General features: G+C 37.0%; 1 protein-coding gene across 7 annotated transcripts in view; it reads right to left on the reverse strand.

Annotated features, from left to right (window-relative positions):
* The window catches only part of FHIT (fragile histidine triad diadenosine triphosphatase), a 553468-nt gene that overhangs the window by 452725 nt on the left and 83546 nt on the right, over window positions 1-17197 (reverse strand). The window contains exon 1 of one of the 7 annotated variants that reach the window (XM_069027659.1): window positions 9432-9561. The exons of the other annotated variants lie outside the window; for them this stretch is intronic. The gene's annotated coding sequence lies outside the window, so the exon portion shown is untranslated. Of the gene's footprint in view, window positions 1-9431; window positions 9562-17197 lie in introns of those variants that run through there. 7 annotated transcript variants of the gene reach the window in all.

Consider the following 17197-nt stretch of genomic DNA (forward strand, 5'->3'; position numbering starts at 1 on the left):
TTAGTCTTTCAAATCAATGCATGAATTAAAGGCAATTTACATATAAATGGGCTAATACTTTGGCTTTGAAATTAGATGAATTTTTAAGAGATTTAAGAAAAAACAGAAAAGGTCAGTTAGGCATTAAGTATACATAATGCAATTTTTAAAAACTCCTTGTCTTGGAATTGCATTTTTCTGGTTTATTAATATTTTGTATTCATAGCCTGTTCTTCTCAGAAAGATGCTGACAGCTATTTGGGAGCAAGTACAAAACCAATCTGTGCCAGAGAGAGCAGATTCCAGGTAAGCATGGTTTCAGACTTAGAGAGTGAAATTTTGTTAATATTAACATATTCTGAAAGCATTTTTGTTTTCATAAGGAAAAACTGAGAAGCTGTAGCCAAAGTTAGTGTAGTTTATTATACACTGGAAAATAAACAAAATTTTAGGGATACTTCCTATGTGAAAGGCAGAAGCAAGGTTGAGCCCTCGAAGGGGGGAAGGCGTGGGAGAGGGAGGAAGGTGGGTTTAACATTTGGTTTTGTTTGTCATTACCTTGTTCTGACTTGGCTGGTAATAAATTAAAATAATTTTCCCAAGTCAGGTCTCTTTTGTCTGGGATGGTAATTTGTGAATAATCTCTCAACACACAAGCCTTTCATTCTATTTTCTCTCCCCTGTCCAGCTGAGGAGGGGGAATGGTGGAGAGGCTTTGGTGTGCATCTGGCATCCAGCCAGGGTCAACCTGCCACAATCCTACAGTATTTAATAAACCTGTTTCATTAATAATAATACTGACAAACCAGCATGTGTCACAGATATGAACAATGCTGTTCTATGAAAAGGTACAAAATCATTTATAACAAAGTTCATAATCCTTCCATGCAGCTAATTATAAATATTACAGAATTCTAAAGAAAATACGATTATCTAATCAAGCTTGATCACAGTTTCCTGAGAAAGCCTGTTTTCTATCATACTGTGCAGTGCAAAACAGAATTTGATGTGATAATTATTAAATTGGTCCCTTCCCTTATATGAAGGCAAAAGAAATCAACAGATGCTTGCAATGAGCCCTGCAGAAAACAGAATCAAAACCAATAAAATTTTAAATTTTGAGTTGATTTCAGAAGATAAACAATGAAGTTGTATAGCTACAAATAGCATTCTGAGGCACATAAATGGAATAATAAAGCATAGAAGATTCACAATAACTAACAAACTGTGTGTAAGTGGTAACAGTATCATTAAAACAATTAGTGACGTGTTCAAATAACCAGGGAGTGTTAAATGACCTCCGTCCTACATAAAGTATAGTCTTTACCAGTATCAGACCAGGTTTAGCCTATAGTAAAGAACACAACCTTCTTAAGACTCAAGGCAGCTTAGCTTGGGAAAAAATAAGGAAAAAAAAAAATTTTATCAACCAATATCCAAGAGAGTCCAAAAAGGAAAGTGCTTTCCAGGAATTTGATAAACAATTGAGATACTACAGGAAGTACTGACCATAAAGGAACAATGGATATCATAATCTAGTTCCAATGAATGAACAGGAGAGACTCCTCATCAAAAGAGCTAACTGGCCCCTCAGATATAAAGAATTTAAGAATGCTAAAAAAATGTGTAGCAACAGTTCTAACAAAGAATTTGAAGACTCTTTTTACTCTCTTTTCAATTCTTTCTTTCAATGGTGAATTTATTCCTACAGAACCCAAAATAGCTTAAACCAATTACAGATTTACCTTGACAAATTGCCATTCTGTGCAGATACTTTTAAAGCAGGTGTATGATCTTGTACAGCAATTCAGTTGATAAAAAGCCAGATTGCTTTTGGTCTGTAACTAACTTTTGCTGGTGCAGATTATGCCCATAAACGGGGTTACTTCTTTAGTTGTCAATTACACAGAACCATTTTTTGAGTAAAAGCTATCATAGAAAAAAAAAAAAAAAAGAACATTTAATCCTATACTATTGTGGGTTAAAATGCAATGATTACTTATTTATACAGTTTTGAATGGTTTCATGTACGAGCATGCTGTTAGGCAGAGGAACATTATCTGTTGCACAGCTATGAGACTGAAAGTACACATGGAAGAACAGCTACATTTTCAATCAGTGTTTTAGGAGAAGAACGCAAAAAATAAAGGAATAAAGATATCACTGAATCATGTCGGTGCTGGAAGATCTGTAATAAAAGAACTCCTCAGAGGAATGAGATATAGCCCTTAGAAAAATAAATTAACAGCAGATCTTGCCAAGTTACACAAGAATTTTGTAAAAGAACAGAACGTAGAGTTTATAAGGCCATAGGAGATTGTGTCAAATATAACAACAAAAGGCATGAACTTAAGGTAAGGAAAGGTCATCTTCAAAGGGAATGCTGGAAGAAATGCTATACACAGTGAGTAGTTACGATGGAAAATAAACTGCTATGACAACCTTTGCAACAAGTGATATAAACTTTAAAGGGTGACAAGCATGGGAGAGACAGTTATTGTGCAAATATAGAAAGAGGGAGAGAGAGCTGTCTGGCCTTTTCAAAAATAGACTTTGCATCCATCCGTCTTTAAATCACCAGCATTTCAGCCCTATCTGCTGCCTCAGAAGTTCACTAAAAGAGAAAATTGATACCAAACTGAACTGAAAGATCTAACAAGATCCTGACAGTTGAAATGGGTCTTTGAGATTCCATCTACAAATGTTATTGCCTGAACTTACTCATTTCAGTGAAGGAATAAATCTTGCCCCATCTATTTCAGAGCCTTCATTTCTCTTGTAAGAGTCTTCTTCCACTTTGACAAGTTTTGATTCAATCATTTGCATTTTATAAACGAAATGTATAATCTTAAGCGACTACCCATTAAAAATACACTAAAGTTACATATTAAAAACTTTAAAATTTTATCTTCTGCCATCTGGATATCACTCTGAATCCTATATCTTTAAATGTCAGAAAAAAGCCTTTTTTTAAATCATTCTATGAAGTATTAAGTTGAATACTACTTTTGATTACTACAGTTGAATAATACTTAAGTTCTGACCAGCTGCAGAATAGACAAAGGAAACTTTAATAATGCAGACAAGCCTCTGGGGAAATCCAGGCTGGATTTGGAATTGTATTCTCAGGAAGGTTCAAAAAGGAATTTAACATTATCTCCATTACACATTCAAGGGCACACATAGTTTCAAAAGTGAAAAATAACTCTCATCATAAAAAAATCACACTGAAACAAATATAATCAAGTCAAGATGGCTCCAGACGCTCAGTTCTTCAGTGATCAATGAAATAGCTAAAATTACAAGATTCCTTTAAAAATTAATTCCACTGTATTCTACCATATGGAAAACAAAAAAGAAACTCTACTAACCACAGCCACCTGCTTGCTGAAGAGGGAAACTACCTCTGGAATTAACTTTTTTATTGTCTGTGCTAACAGATTTTACTGTGAGATTGATCTTGGCTTACCATCATTCAGTAATGTTGCTAATAGGAACAATTTTTACCACAATTACTGTATTTTAGAAAGCATAAAGAAGTTGAATAGTTCTTTAATGATTTTTGGTGACTTTCACCATAAAGAAAATATATTTGTTTACCAGATGCCAGATCATGCAATGAATCATTAACAAGAAGGTGTTTTCTGAATACTTCCCAAATAAATACCAGCTGGTTTGTTCTCAGGAAGCAGACAGTCACAAGCATCTCTTATCTGATTCACCAAACCAAAGTCAAACACATCAAACACATAAAATCTCTAATGTTCATTTATAACTTCTTTGTCTCAAAAGCAGTACACTATGTACACTATCCTGCAAACATCCAAAATGGTACAACCACTATTTTCAGACTTAAAAAAAATATTAGTAGTTTAGTAACATTTTTGAAATTTATTTAAATGGAAGAAAAATATATACTCCACAACTACTCCAGGTGTACCCTGGTGATCTGGTTATAAGGAACAGCACATTTCTCATCTGTCAAGAGAAATTTGAAGATCAAGATGGTTGAAGAGAATAATTTCAATGGACTACAAACTTTAGGTCACTGCATTTGAACAGTCATATCCACACACCCAAAACAGAGACTTAAACCAACATACTGGGCTATCTGGAATTTTCTGTATATTTTAGACAAGCCAGTACTGATGCTCCCTGACTACCTGCTGCTGCTCATCTCACAGAGAAGCCCTGACCTTGCTCACCTCCAGCGTAAGGACAGTGCTCACAGTCATCAGTGTCGCCTTGCTGCAGCCCAGGAAAACATGTACAAGTTGTGCTTGCATCACCTTCTAACCCCCTTCCATGAGAGAAGTGGAATGGGGGCAAATAAAAACCCACAACAAAACAAACTGGAGGGGAGAAAACCCCCACTATTCTCAGCATTCTACTGTGTCTTTTTCTCTCCTTCGAGGAACAAGCTGTCTCTAACAGACTCAGGCTCTTTTTTCTCCCTCCTTCTGGCTCTAATTGTAAAGCTGGGATAGGGGAAGACACATCTATTTGTTCCTCTCTGTCACTAGAATGAAAATGTCTCCTGCTATTTGGTCAGCTTTGAATATCCACTGGCTGGACAAGACTTCATTTCACTGGAGAAAAGCAGAGGTCATGGCAGGAAAGCAAGAAAAAAGATTTATGTTAAAAGAAGAGTGTAAAACTTTAGATTTTATTTCCCTATTGCAAGTGACATAAGAAAAAATTCTTACTAAAGAAAAATTTCTCTGGCATGGATAAGGAATTTGAAATTCCTCAAATAAAGCACAAAATGAAAGAGCAACTTCTTTTCCCTATCATCAAAAAGCAATAGTTACTTCCATGAAGAGTTAATAATTACCATCCACAGCTTTATACAAGAGAAGAGGGATGAATATCATGTATGTGACAGCTGCTGGTTAACAGTGAATTATTTAAAACTCATTCACTGGGTATGTGTCTGCCAATACATCAACTGCTAGAGTTGCTTGTTCCAGAGCTAAAGTACTGAGTAAGTAGCAATTTCAAAACTTTTTTTACAGAATGCCTAACAATCACAATGTAGCCAGTGCTTTTCAAGGGAAAAATTCTTCCTTTCACATTACGTATTTAATAATGGGTTTATTCTTAAACTGACTGATGATAATTCTCTGTCTTCACAAAAATATAAATGCACTTTAAATATAAATACATGCAACATGTACATTTTCTGCCACTCAGTGAATCAAAGTGCAAGCACACATCTCTGCATACAATCTAATTCATATTTTCACCTCTGGCAAGATAAACCCAGGTCAGGTCTGTATTAGCCATTTTACTCTCAAAGGTGATCAAAGAACCTAAAAGCTGCAAGGTAGCCTGACACAAGTATTTTCCTAACCTATTCATATTGAGAAGATTATTGAATTTCTGATCCATTTGCATGCTTAACTAGCCTTGTATTTCTTATCTAACCTCAAATTTATTTAAATTTCTGTTCTGTTTAGGTCTAAGAGGAAAAAAAAAAAAAGGACAATTATTAGAGTATTTCCTTTCTTTGCAATGATCTTTTGTGGCTAAACAATCTCAGTTCTTGGGAACTTGGAGGCTGAGAAGTACTCAAGAAATGACAAACCAAGTGAGACTCCTCTTCAACTAGATCACTCCTATGCTAGCCAAGAAATTTATTTACAGAGTGGGAATAGATCACACTTTCCCCCACCTCCAAGAGCTGAGACCACAGATGATTAATTTACGGTAAACCCGAGGCTTTGATACTTCAATATATTGTACTCCACACACATACTCTGTCTCATGCTTTCTTGGATCATTTCCATTACACTCCACTGCAATTTACCAAAACAAACCCACAACCCTGTAAAAAAGGTGCACCACAACAAGACAGTGAAGCCGAAATGTATGAACCTTCTTCACTTCCCAAATCAGCAGTATCATGGTAGTTCCTTATAAGAGTGGAGATTTATAGTAAGATTTTTCTTTTAGCTTTAAAACCAGTGAGGTTTCCTCTCTGCAAAACTAACAGCTCAGTATGGGAAGGTTTTGATTTCATTACATAAGTTCTTCAGGGAATTATTAGTTACCAGCTCACTTGCACGATCACTTGGGGTTCCATTATTGCCACATGCATTTGAATGGAAAAGACTGAAGGCTTCAATGTCTGGAGATACTCTGGCTTGATGAAACTTTAATTTCAGAATTCTCATAGGCACACCAGCTGCACAATTCAGCTCCCCATTAAATAACATTAGCTTAGTGAAGAATTAGAAGATGCAGAAGGCTACACGCAGGACAGCAGAAGAGAGCAGGAGAACAACATATTTCAGCAGAAAGTCAATCTCTCTCCAGGGGTTAGGGTGTACAGCTGGGCACTCTGTTTACCAATGCCAAGCCTCTTGGCTTCATAAAATCGGCTCTTGTGATCGGATTAAAATTTTTTTGCAAGAGCTATAGAGGAAGAAGCTCAATCAGAGATCACGAAATAACCATCATCCCAGCTCTGCCTACTGGGGGTTGGACTGTCCAGCCTAATTCCTCATTCAAAGAGCCTTATATGCAGTCTGTGTCCTGAGTACCTAATGCTGCTTTGCATTACTGGATCTATCGTAATCCCTCTTTTTCTTTCCAAAATGTTCTGATGAACAAGATTGTGCTCCCAGTTCAAAGACAAGGCATGCAGATTAAGAGACTCACAGAGGTCACTGTTACATTATGTACCTGATTTGGAGTGTTTGTTTTTTTTTTTCTCCAAAGGTGTTTGCAATCACTGTTTAAATAAGGACTCAATGGATATGTGTCACATGGATTTTGTTATACATTTCTTTGTTCATTGCTGCACAACCTTGTAAAGAAATCACTGACAGGTCTTATTCATGTTTCACCAACCAGAGCAGAATATTCATATGAGACATATACATTTACATTAGGAGGTTGCCAGAGGCCTCTTCTACATATTACTCAATCATCTGAAAGAAAACACAGCTTGGAGGTCTTTAATAGAGAGGGTCACAAAATTATTCAGTGGAGAAACTCATGCATAAGTGTTTGTTGTGTGGGAAGAGATGTACTCTCTCCATGGGAGCCTTACTGAACTCCTCAAAACAGAACACTTCAGTTTGGGAGAACTCAATTGGTATTTGACCTTTTTTTTTGCCACAAAACAATCAAACCAAAATCAATTCAATACTTAGAGCATCAGTCATCTGCTATCTGTTGAAGAGCCAGTCACTAAATTGCCAGTTTAGTAAAAAGTATAATGATGGGAAAGCATTACCACTAATATAATGTATTTTAGGATAAGCACAAATTCTGCCATAAAGCAAAACCTCGACAAACCTGATATTTCTTTGGTGAGAAACTTCAACATTACATCTTTTCATTCAGGTTTTCTTTTAAGCCTCACTCCAAATATTATGAATTCCAGGTTTTCGTTGTATCTGCTTTAGAACAAGTCCCAACTCTATCCTTATAGATCACACAGCTAGAGCTAAGCAGAATTCTGAAAGGCTTACATTAATTGACATGAACTTCCCACACCTATACAGTAAGGCAGTGCATGGTCTGAAGAGAATGGAAAAGCAAAGCTATTTCTCATTCTTGCACGCTGTTGGGTGGCTAAAATAGGTCCTAACAAGGTGCTCCTAAGTATTTTAGCTCCAAGCCTAAGAAAAAAGTCCATATATCTCAGTGCAGAGCATGATCAGAGGGATTCTGCAGTGTGTAAGGAAGGGACAATATGCCCCTATGCATTTCACCATCAATTACAACGGGGTGTTATAGGAGAATGGAGATTAACATTCCTGTCATGCACAAGATCTATGCAGCTGCCTCTTATTATTTGGTGAAGGTCATGGATAAGGCCAAACCTATGACTGCATTCTAGCTAAGTAATTCAGCAGTCCCTTTTCCAAATGTGATTTGATAATGAGTTATGAGGAAATATGAGCCTGGGGTAAGAAATATGCCAGTGTTTAGGAGACAAGTATGTGCAACTATCCACAGTTATTGCAAATTAGTGACATGAAGATTTCTCTCAGCATAGGTAAAAAGCCACCATGAACAAAACTAACCTTATGTGGCATTTCGTCAGTTATAGAGAGTTTAAAAACACTGGAAAGTGCTCTAAGTAGTAGTTCTATTAAATTAATTCTATTTCATGATTCTATTAAATCCCTCTATCCAGGTGCCCCTTCTGTGCTTGCCAGTAACTTATCTATTGTTTAGTTGCCAATCATATAATTATTGTCATCCAATAAAGCCCTTTTGGTTTCATAGAAGTAAACTAAGCCTTTATAAAGAGGAAATATTCTGTTACAGCAATGTAATTCTGTGAATTGTGATCAATTCTTGAATCAGAAGAATGGAGAAATTCATACTTTGTCTTCTATTTTTCCAAAGCATGATTCTCAGTAGTAAACAAAAAGTTAACAAAAAAAGCACAGCATTAGGTATTATAAAAAGTTAACATGGGAAAGAAAGACTTGAAGGAAGGGAAAAATCTGACTGGTAGTGGCATGGGATTTTAAAATATTTACCTTAAGGACTCCTTAAAGGTAAACTTGACTGTTAGAGACCACTCTAGGATGGTCACTCCAGGACTAGTGTTAAAACCTTCTACACTTTAGCCTACAAAAGAACCATACCCCTATTTTTTGAGCCAAGCAATTTGACAGGACAAAGTCAACTCTAGAGGCCAATTTAGATATATTTATACATACATGTATATAAACATGAGTTTTCAAGCCAATGCTTTGAAGACACTGACAGAGACAAACATTAACAAAAAGCTCAGACATCTACTAATTAAGAAGCTATATACTTGAACATATTCCAGGTATGTTTCAGAACTATACCAATATTTCAGTAACTTGGCCTTCCTTGACATCACACATATTCGCTCCTCAGCATCTCTCTTAGAATCAGTACTTGAGACTAAAGCAGACAGACACATGAAAGATACTTAAAAACAACTGTCAAAGGTTACAGGCAGGATTTCAGCTCATTATATTAAAACTCCATCAGTTCTCAGTTCCAGAAATTTTTATCTTGTGGTTTGACTATAAGTTCCACTATTTTGATTCCTTAGGGTAAAGCACACAGAATCTAAATCCCAAAACTATAGGCTCAGGTTTACAGGGCAGGACCTAGGACAGCTTTTTAAACAAGGAGCAGCAAGAAACTTGACATCTTCATGGCTTTTCATTATAACTGAAAGCAGTAAATTAGTAATTATCATAAATTACCATGTAGCTTTGAGGATGAAGAGAACTCAAAGAGAAATACAGGAAAATCAGAGCAGAAAATACAAATTTTATATATCTATCAGGAAGTTTTTAGATGGATTTGGCATTTGCAGTGTTGAAGAGAGAAAGAAGCATTCATTTATCAGGGTGTATGGGGGGAGGTTCCTGAATTTGTCATCCCAACAAGTTCCACACTTCCACCTATTTGCCCATACTGGCTGTATCCAGGCTTCCACTTACAGGCCTTAAGCTCCCTGGATCAGAGAACTTCCTCCCTGTAGGTCTGTAAGGCAGCTCTCAAAGGGGCTCTTGATTTGCAGCTTGATCAGTATTTCAATTCACAGTGTACAGTAATTCAATTCATAGGAATGTGGCTTGTCAAACCTATAAAACGTGAAAAATGAAAATACATCAAGAAATTCAAATACTCGTAAATTTCTACCATTGTGTGGAAGTACGAGGAGCTTGGACCAATTTGAAAACACAGAAGAGTTGTTTGAAAACAGAGAGAAGTTGTTTGAAAATTGAAATCCTTAATTTTGTAAAACCCATATGCAAAAGCCTGCAAGTGGCAGTTGCTAAAGCAAAAAGTCATTTAAGAGCAGCTTCCACTAGAACAGATTTTAGGATGGGTACTTTTTTTAACACTAGAGTTTAGTGACATTAGAACAAACTATAATAGAAAATCAAGTGAGAAAATAGACCTAGAGTAGCAAGTAAATTTTGTAATATCAAGTTTCTAGTGACCTGCTTGAGATTTTTTTAACTAGTATCTCATGCAGTTAAACGTCAGTCTCCTGGTAAATGGGACTCACTGGAGTAACACTGTGCTGAGCCTACAGGAGGATTTATAGGTACATTGACTGCAATTTACACTCTGCAGAATTTAGTATCTGCCAAGTCTGCTATACTGCTTGAAATCTTGTGTTTACCAGACATCTGGGGAAAATTTTGGAATGCTGGGAGAAATAGAAATTTCAAAAACATTTGGAAGAACCTCATAATAATTTATTGCCATGCTTTGAGATAAGGCTTTATATAACACAATGACTATATGTGGTCACTATGAAACCATCCTAAAATTCTGATTCTTGAGGATAATACAAAAACTTCAGAAACTGAATCTTTAGGGAACGCCAAAAAGAGAGAAGTATCAAAACACATAATTTTTGGGGGAGAGTTTGTATCCAGAACCCTTACATCCAGTATTTAGAGATCTGCAGGAGAAAAGCAAAAAGTGTTTTCAGCCTTAATCATTTTTCTAATCATGGAGTGGTTTGCATTGGAAGGACCTTAAAGATCATCTAATTCCACCCCCTGCCATGGGCAGGTACACCTTCCACTATCCCAGGTTGCTCTGAGCCCCATCCAATCTGGCCTTGGACACTTCCAGGGATGGGGCAGCCACAGCTTCTCTGGGCACCCTGTGCCGTGGCCTCACTACCTCCACAGGGAAGAATTTCTTCTTTATACCCAATCTAAAGCTACTCTCAGTATGAAGCCATTCCCTGCTAGTCCTGTTGCTACATGCCCTTGCAGTCTCTTTCGATCTTTCTTGTAGGCTCTCATCTTCCCCAGGATTTTTTTAAAAATCTTTCATGAAAAGATAAAGATCTCTTGAAATCATGAGAGAAAAATTTGGGATTTGTTGCAATAGTAAACAGTGCATAGTTTAAGGTACTCAGTTTGTGCTGAACTCTGCACAAATACTGAAGAATGCAGCAAATTTACAAAAACTGACTCTGGGCTCTGACTGTCCAAAGTGTCCCTTGAAGGCCCTTCAATAAATATACCTGCTTTTTTTCTCTTAATTTTGCCTAGCCTCTGTTTTTATGTAGCCCATCAAAGCTAATAATAATGAATTAGAAAGACAGTGAACTGGTCTGATCCTTGCCTTGATCATGGCACAGCTATTTTACTTTTTTATCTAAAATTCTTTCATTTCAGAAGTTTCTCTAAAGAAAAGCCAACAACACAAAAGAGCCCATTGAATTTAGCCCCCTATTCACAGCACTGATGTGTGAGGATGACATAAAGCTTGGCCTGTGAAAACAACCAGCTTTCCTCTTTTTTAGAGCAAGGCAAGACTTCACTTGCACTTCCCACATTATTACTTTCCAAACAGGTAGGATATCAAACTGCAGCATTTTACAAGGAGACTGTACTTGGAGAAGAATATTTTCTCCAAAAAGTAGAGAGATACCTAAAGGAGATAGTCATACTCATATCCTCAGATTTGCTGTAAGCCCAATTGCCAGGAAAGAGAGCAAACCAGAGCAAAAGAAAAAACATGAAATATTTATCTACTTGAGACATATCCATGCCCCATTTTCTCATGCTCCCTCAGTTTTGGGGGAATGCCTTGCTTTTCATGTGAAAAGCCTGGAATTCCATTTATCCTTTTTAAAATAGTTCCTCTATCTACTCTGTCACCATCTTTATACACATTTTTAGAAAAGTACCACCACAAAACAAACAAACAAACAAACTCACACAATACATCCCTGAGCATACACAGAAGATAAAGTCTCTGAACCATAACTTTGTAGGCTGAACTTTGAACCTGTAGCTCCCAGGAGTTGTGCTGAGTCTACCTCAGTAAGATAAATACCTGCTATACCTCAGCTAGCAGAGAGAAATGGGAATTTTCCAAAAAGATGAATGCTCAGAATTCTGGCCAAATAAGGCAAAAACTTCAATGAGTCACTTTCTCCTGTACTTAGGGTAGCTTTCAGGAAGTCAAGAGTCATGTTTTAACAACACCTGAAAGTCTGATAGCTTGTAAATTACCAGAAGATAAACAAAGATTAGAATCAGCCAAAAGGAACCAGGCTAAGGCCAAGAAAACCTTTAAGTTTCAACAAATATTTGCCTAAAGCCTACAGCTGAAGTATCAAGTCAATATTTGATTTGATAACCTCACAGACATAGTTTATGTCAGCACGTCATGCCATACCCACTACTGTAACCTTCTTCCTGAAATTGCCTAATGGATTTTGAGTTCCATGCTTCTTTTTTTTTTTCTCCAAGAGCATGTCCATGTCAATCAGAGATTTGAGACCATGTTTTACTACACATGATAAAGTAGCAAACATACTTTTGTCCTGATGTGAAATCTAAGGCTGTACAGAAACCCCAATGTTTCAAATACTCTGATCAGGTCCCTGCCATGGCAGGCAGCTGCTGACCTGATGGTTTTCAATTTCACTTGGGAAGTAGCAATAAAATGTTCAGGAAAGAAGCACCTAGAAACATCCATTGTGTTTTTCATGCTTATCTGGGGAGGTTTCTTCCCTGGTTAGAATAATTTTAAGCAAAGATTAGTTATGCACGAGCTTTCTAAAAATATATAAAGGATTTACAACAGATTGTTGGCAATGCTCTGATCACCCTTCTGCATGTCTACAAAAATCTTCAGATTGAGAGCTCCCTTAAGCAGAGTAATTTTAACCTTTTCCTCATTACATCATCATCATCACCATCATCATCATCACAAACAAAATTATCAAAAAAGGAGCAGAAAATGTGGTGTTCTGCAATCCAAATTCATTAACTAAACCATACATACATCACTGATTCTAGAATCAGTGAACTTCCACTAACTTCAAAGCAGAAGGAATGCATCAGAAGGATGAGCTCTGAGGGTCTCAAGGTTAGACAGAAAATATGAGCACAGTGGAAAGCTCTTTTACCAGCTGCTCTCTCCAGCTTTCCCTCCAAAGCGTTGTTACAAGCCCTGTTCATCCCCCCTGGCAGCCTGAGGCTGTGACCTGCTGTCAGCCAGGCATGGAATTCTCTTCAATCCTGGAAGCAACTTCACCCAATGCAACAAGTTGATTGATGGGTGGACATACCAGTTATTGATGGGTGGACACACAGCCTAGATGCCATTTTCAAGTTGGTGAATTTTCAGTATTTCAGAACAAATACCAATAAAGGTTATCAGAGTCCTGCTTTGCTACTGGAAGGAGACTAAAATTTTTCAAGGGATAATTTAATCTGGTTTATAAATATTCACAGCAACAAAAGATTATAGAAAAATTATGGACAAACTGAATACAGCACAGGTATCTTCCAGGCATCATATTCACCATGTATATATTTTTAAATGCCATACATGCATAATTATGCTACAAATTATAATGGTACTACAGAGGCAGGTAGGTACAAATCCCAAATAATGCTATGATTCAAAACTGCATCAAAACAATAATTGCTCTAGCAGAGATCACAGGAACGTGCAAAAGAGAAGAACAGGCAGATTAAAATCTGTATGTGCATGAAACGTCTGTAACATTAGATAAGCACTTAAGAGTGGATTTGATCATGGATTAAGAGTAAAGCAAACCCCATGCAACAAAATGTTACAAAAGAAAGCAGCCACTGTAAAATTCACAGTTTTGTCTTTTTGCCAGATGATAAAAATTATTCCCCGAATGGAAATTAGATTCTTCAAAGTTACCATACTGAATCATTTAATTTGTCTGAGTACTTCTAATGCCATTACACACTGCAATGAGAATTTGAATTTTAGATTAAACTAATGAAGGGCAAGGTATTTTTTCACACACACAGTTAGAAAGTCAACTTAATAGCCAGATGCAGCACAGCTTATAAAACCAAACAGTAATCCACTACAATTTCAGGTAGCCAGGAGGAGGAAGGGTATATCTTTTGCAAATATTTTCTGTACTTAAATATTTCAATTACATCCCTTTTACATGCCCTCTTTGTGTAACAGTGTCTCAAAAGCTAAAAGTCTGTTTAGTTCAATTTGCTTTGTTCATTTTGCAGGGTGGGCCTTCCAACTGTAAAACCTAAAGTTTGAATGCAAAATGTTTATATGGAATTTAAGTGATCTTAAAATCTCTTACTGGTCTTAATTGATCATATTATTCTGAAATTATTTATTGCATATTTACAAATCCTAAGCAGCTCAGACGCGGCACAAATCATTCTACCTGTACCTTGTGTTCCATTTAAAAAATTACCAATAATAGATGAGCAGAGGAAAGTGTAGGGAAATACTTCTATGTTGCATAATAAATAATTTATTAACATTTTAGTACTTGTTACCCTTTGTTGCCAACTATTCAAAGTAAAATATCCCATTAACTGTAGATCACACAAGCACTCCTCTCAGACCTGGAGACACAAAACATTCAGTATTTCTTCAGTATTTCCTCAGTATTTCTTCTAAATAAGAGTGAGTGCAGAGATTAGTTTAGTGAGAACTACTCCATCTCTTTCTGGAGAGAGATCACCTGCTAGATTTAAGTGGTCAGAAATACTTTGTCAGCAAAAGTAAATCTGTTGATGAAAAGGTGGTCATTGGGTTGCATTGAGTAGAATATACTTAAAATCCACGTGGTATCTTCTTTCCCCTACCCCATCCCCACTATCAATTTCTCTGTTTCATGTCATTTTAATGTACATTGGTCATTCATGTTGCCATTAGCATGATCTTATTCACTTTAATCAAAGAACTCAGTCCTTGATTAATTACCCACAGCCTGGCAGGTCCGTAAGCACCTTGTGAGCCTTGCAATGCCATCCCAACCATCAGAGAGAGGGGAGGCCATCAGCAGTTTTCCACAAGCATCAGAAGCCTGCACGATGTCACTACAGAAGTTCAACTCTACAGCCCTGCAGACCAGCCTAGAACTGCTCTAATAGATGAAAAGGACAAAAACCAACTACACAGATGTTAAACATCTGCACACTATCAAAGTGCATTTTGTCCCAGGTACTACGACACACCTTGGAAAGGACTCAGTGGACAGGCTGGGCCAGCAGTAAATATTTCAGTATTAAAACCTTCAAAAGTGTCCTGATTGTCAGAATGACTTTTTCTTGTCCTCCTGCACTATTTAAGAACTGCACAGGGTAAGTTAGCAAGTCACCTGATTTTCCCAGAAACTAAACACAGAACAGCACTACCTGGTGGGAAAAGATGCTTAAGAACTTGTAATGCACCTGGAGAGCCCAAATCCTCTAATACAGGGTTTCAAATCTACTACCAGTAAGCTTCAGTCAGAGAAGTCAGAGAAAACTGAAGTTATATTTGCTTGCACTATAAGAGAAGTTGTCACTTTGTCAAACAAGTTCTCACTAAACCTGACTGCGTGCATAAATCATTAACATAATTTATTAGAACAATTAGAATGCATCCTTGTTGTCTTCTAATTCACTTATCCCTTGTACTGGTAATTACAAAAGACGAGAAAAGAACAATAACTTCAGATAGCTAAAATCATCTGGAGAATATGTGAGGAGAAAATTATCAATAATGCTAATCTACTGGAATCTAAATTCCCAGAAAGAGGTATTTTATCATAAGTGATTCTTTAAATCAATCAGTGTTGTTTCTCAAAGTCTATCATTCATAGTTTAAAAAGCAAAACCACAAGAGAATAGACACTGAAACAATCATCAAAAATGCTGAATTATAACTGTACTTTGAGAGCTTCTAGGTGAAGAGCACATCACCATCTTCTCTCACTGACCACAAACCTGAAAGTGAGAGCTGTCATTACATGATCTTTATACAAAGGGAAGAGGGAACTTGCAGAATCCCCCTCCTCCTCCATACTTCTAACACCAGAAATGCTCCAAAACACCTCATTACTTCTAATATCTAAAAAGAGTTAGCAGTGTATTTTTAAAATTATTTTCTCAGTGGGAATGCCATCAACCATAACAGAAAAGTGTCCACCCACAGTCTTTTCTTTATTATTGCCTGAATCTTGTTAGCACTTTACATTGATTTTGCCAATCAAAGTTACCCTGAACTTTAAAAATCTTTAAGTATTTTACAGGTAGGAAAAACCACTATGAAAGAAAGCAGAGGAAGATTAAAAAAAAAAAAAAAAAAAAAAGAATGAAAACCAGGAAAAAATCAGAGCAAACATGAGTAAAAGGTCCAACAGGTAAAAGGACCAACAGCAGAGCACAAAACATATACCAAAATATACTAAAAATATATTTCTCATGGTGCAAAAGGACAACTTTTACATCATCCCTGGTCCTTTCTACCGACATAAAACAAGTACCCAAATTGTAATGTCAGTGTTGGCTGGTTACTTTTAGATTACAAACTGCCAACAGGTTAAGCACATCACTGCTAGGATCGTATTTGAGAAACAGGCAACACAAGAAATATTACAATCTGCCACATTCCATCCTTCAAGCCATCCTATTCACTCCAAAAGATTCGGGTTAGGGGAATACTCTAAGTCTTTCGTCGTTTTCCACCATAAAAATCCTACCTTTTTCTGGAACTCTGTAAAACTCTTGAGAACACCGCTGTTGCTTACTGACACACTTTCAGATTTCACCCAATTCACTATTCCCTTTGGATCAGATGATGGGAAAGGCAAAATGGTTTGGAGCACCTCTACCTCGAAGAAGTCTCTGGACAGTACTAAAATCTAGAGCCTTTAAAAAGCCATCAGCCAAGTAAATAATATAATAGCCAGGGAGAAATCACTCATGAGAAGAATCTGTTCATTTATGCCTTTTATACCTAGGAATGAAAAATAATGTATGCAAGCAATAAATCATAGAATCATAGAAACATTTAGGCTGGAAAAGACCTTTAGGATCATCAAGTCCAACTGTCAAGTTCACAGTGCAGCACAAAACTCTCAACTTCCCTTTCTCACAATACACCACCAAATCTGGCCCTCCAGTGGGAAGGAGGGACAACAGATGATTGTCACGGTTTAACCACAGCCAGAACCCAGCCCCACACAGTCAGTTGCTCACTCCTTCCCTGGTGGGATGGGGGAGGGAATTAGAAGAGTAAAGGTGTGCAAACTCATGTATTGAGGTAAAATCAGTTTACTGGGTAAAGGTCTTGACGGCACAGCAATAACTAAAACACCTCTGAATTATTGACACTGTTTCCAGCACAAATCCAAAACAGCTCCTGAGCAGCTACTGTGAAGAAAATTAACTGTACCCCAGCCCAAACCAGCACAATAACAACCCAGGCCTACATGAGC

Source organism: Aphelocoma coerulescens, chromosome 12 (assembly GCF_041296385.1).
Source record: "Aphelocoma coerulescens isolate FSJ_1873_10779 chromosome 12, UR_Acoe_1.0, whole genome shotgun sequence".
Classification (NCBI taxonomy): domain Eukaryota; kingdom Metazoa; phylum Chordata; class Aves; order Passeriformes; family Corvidae; genus Aphelocoma; species Aphelocoma coerulescens.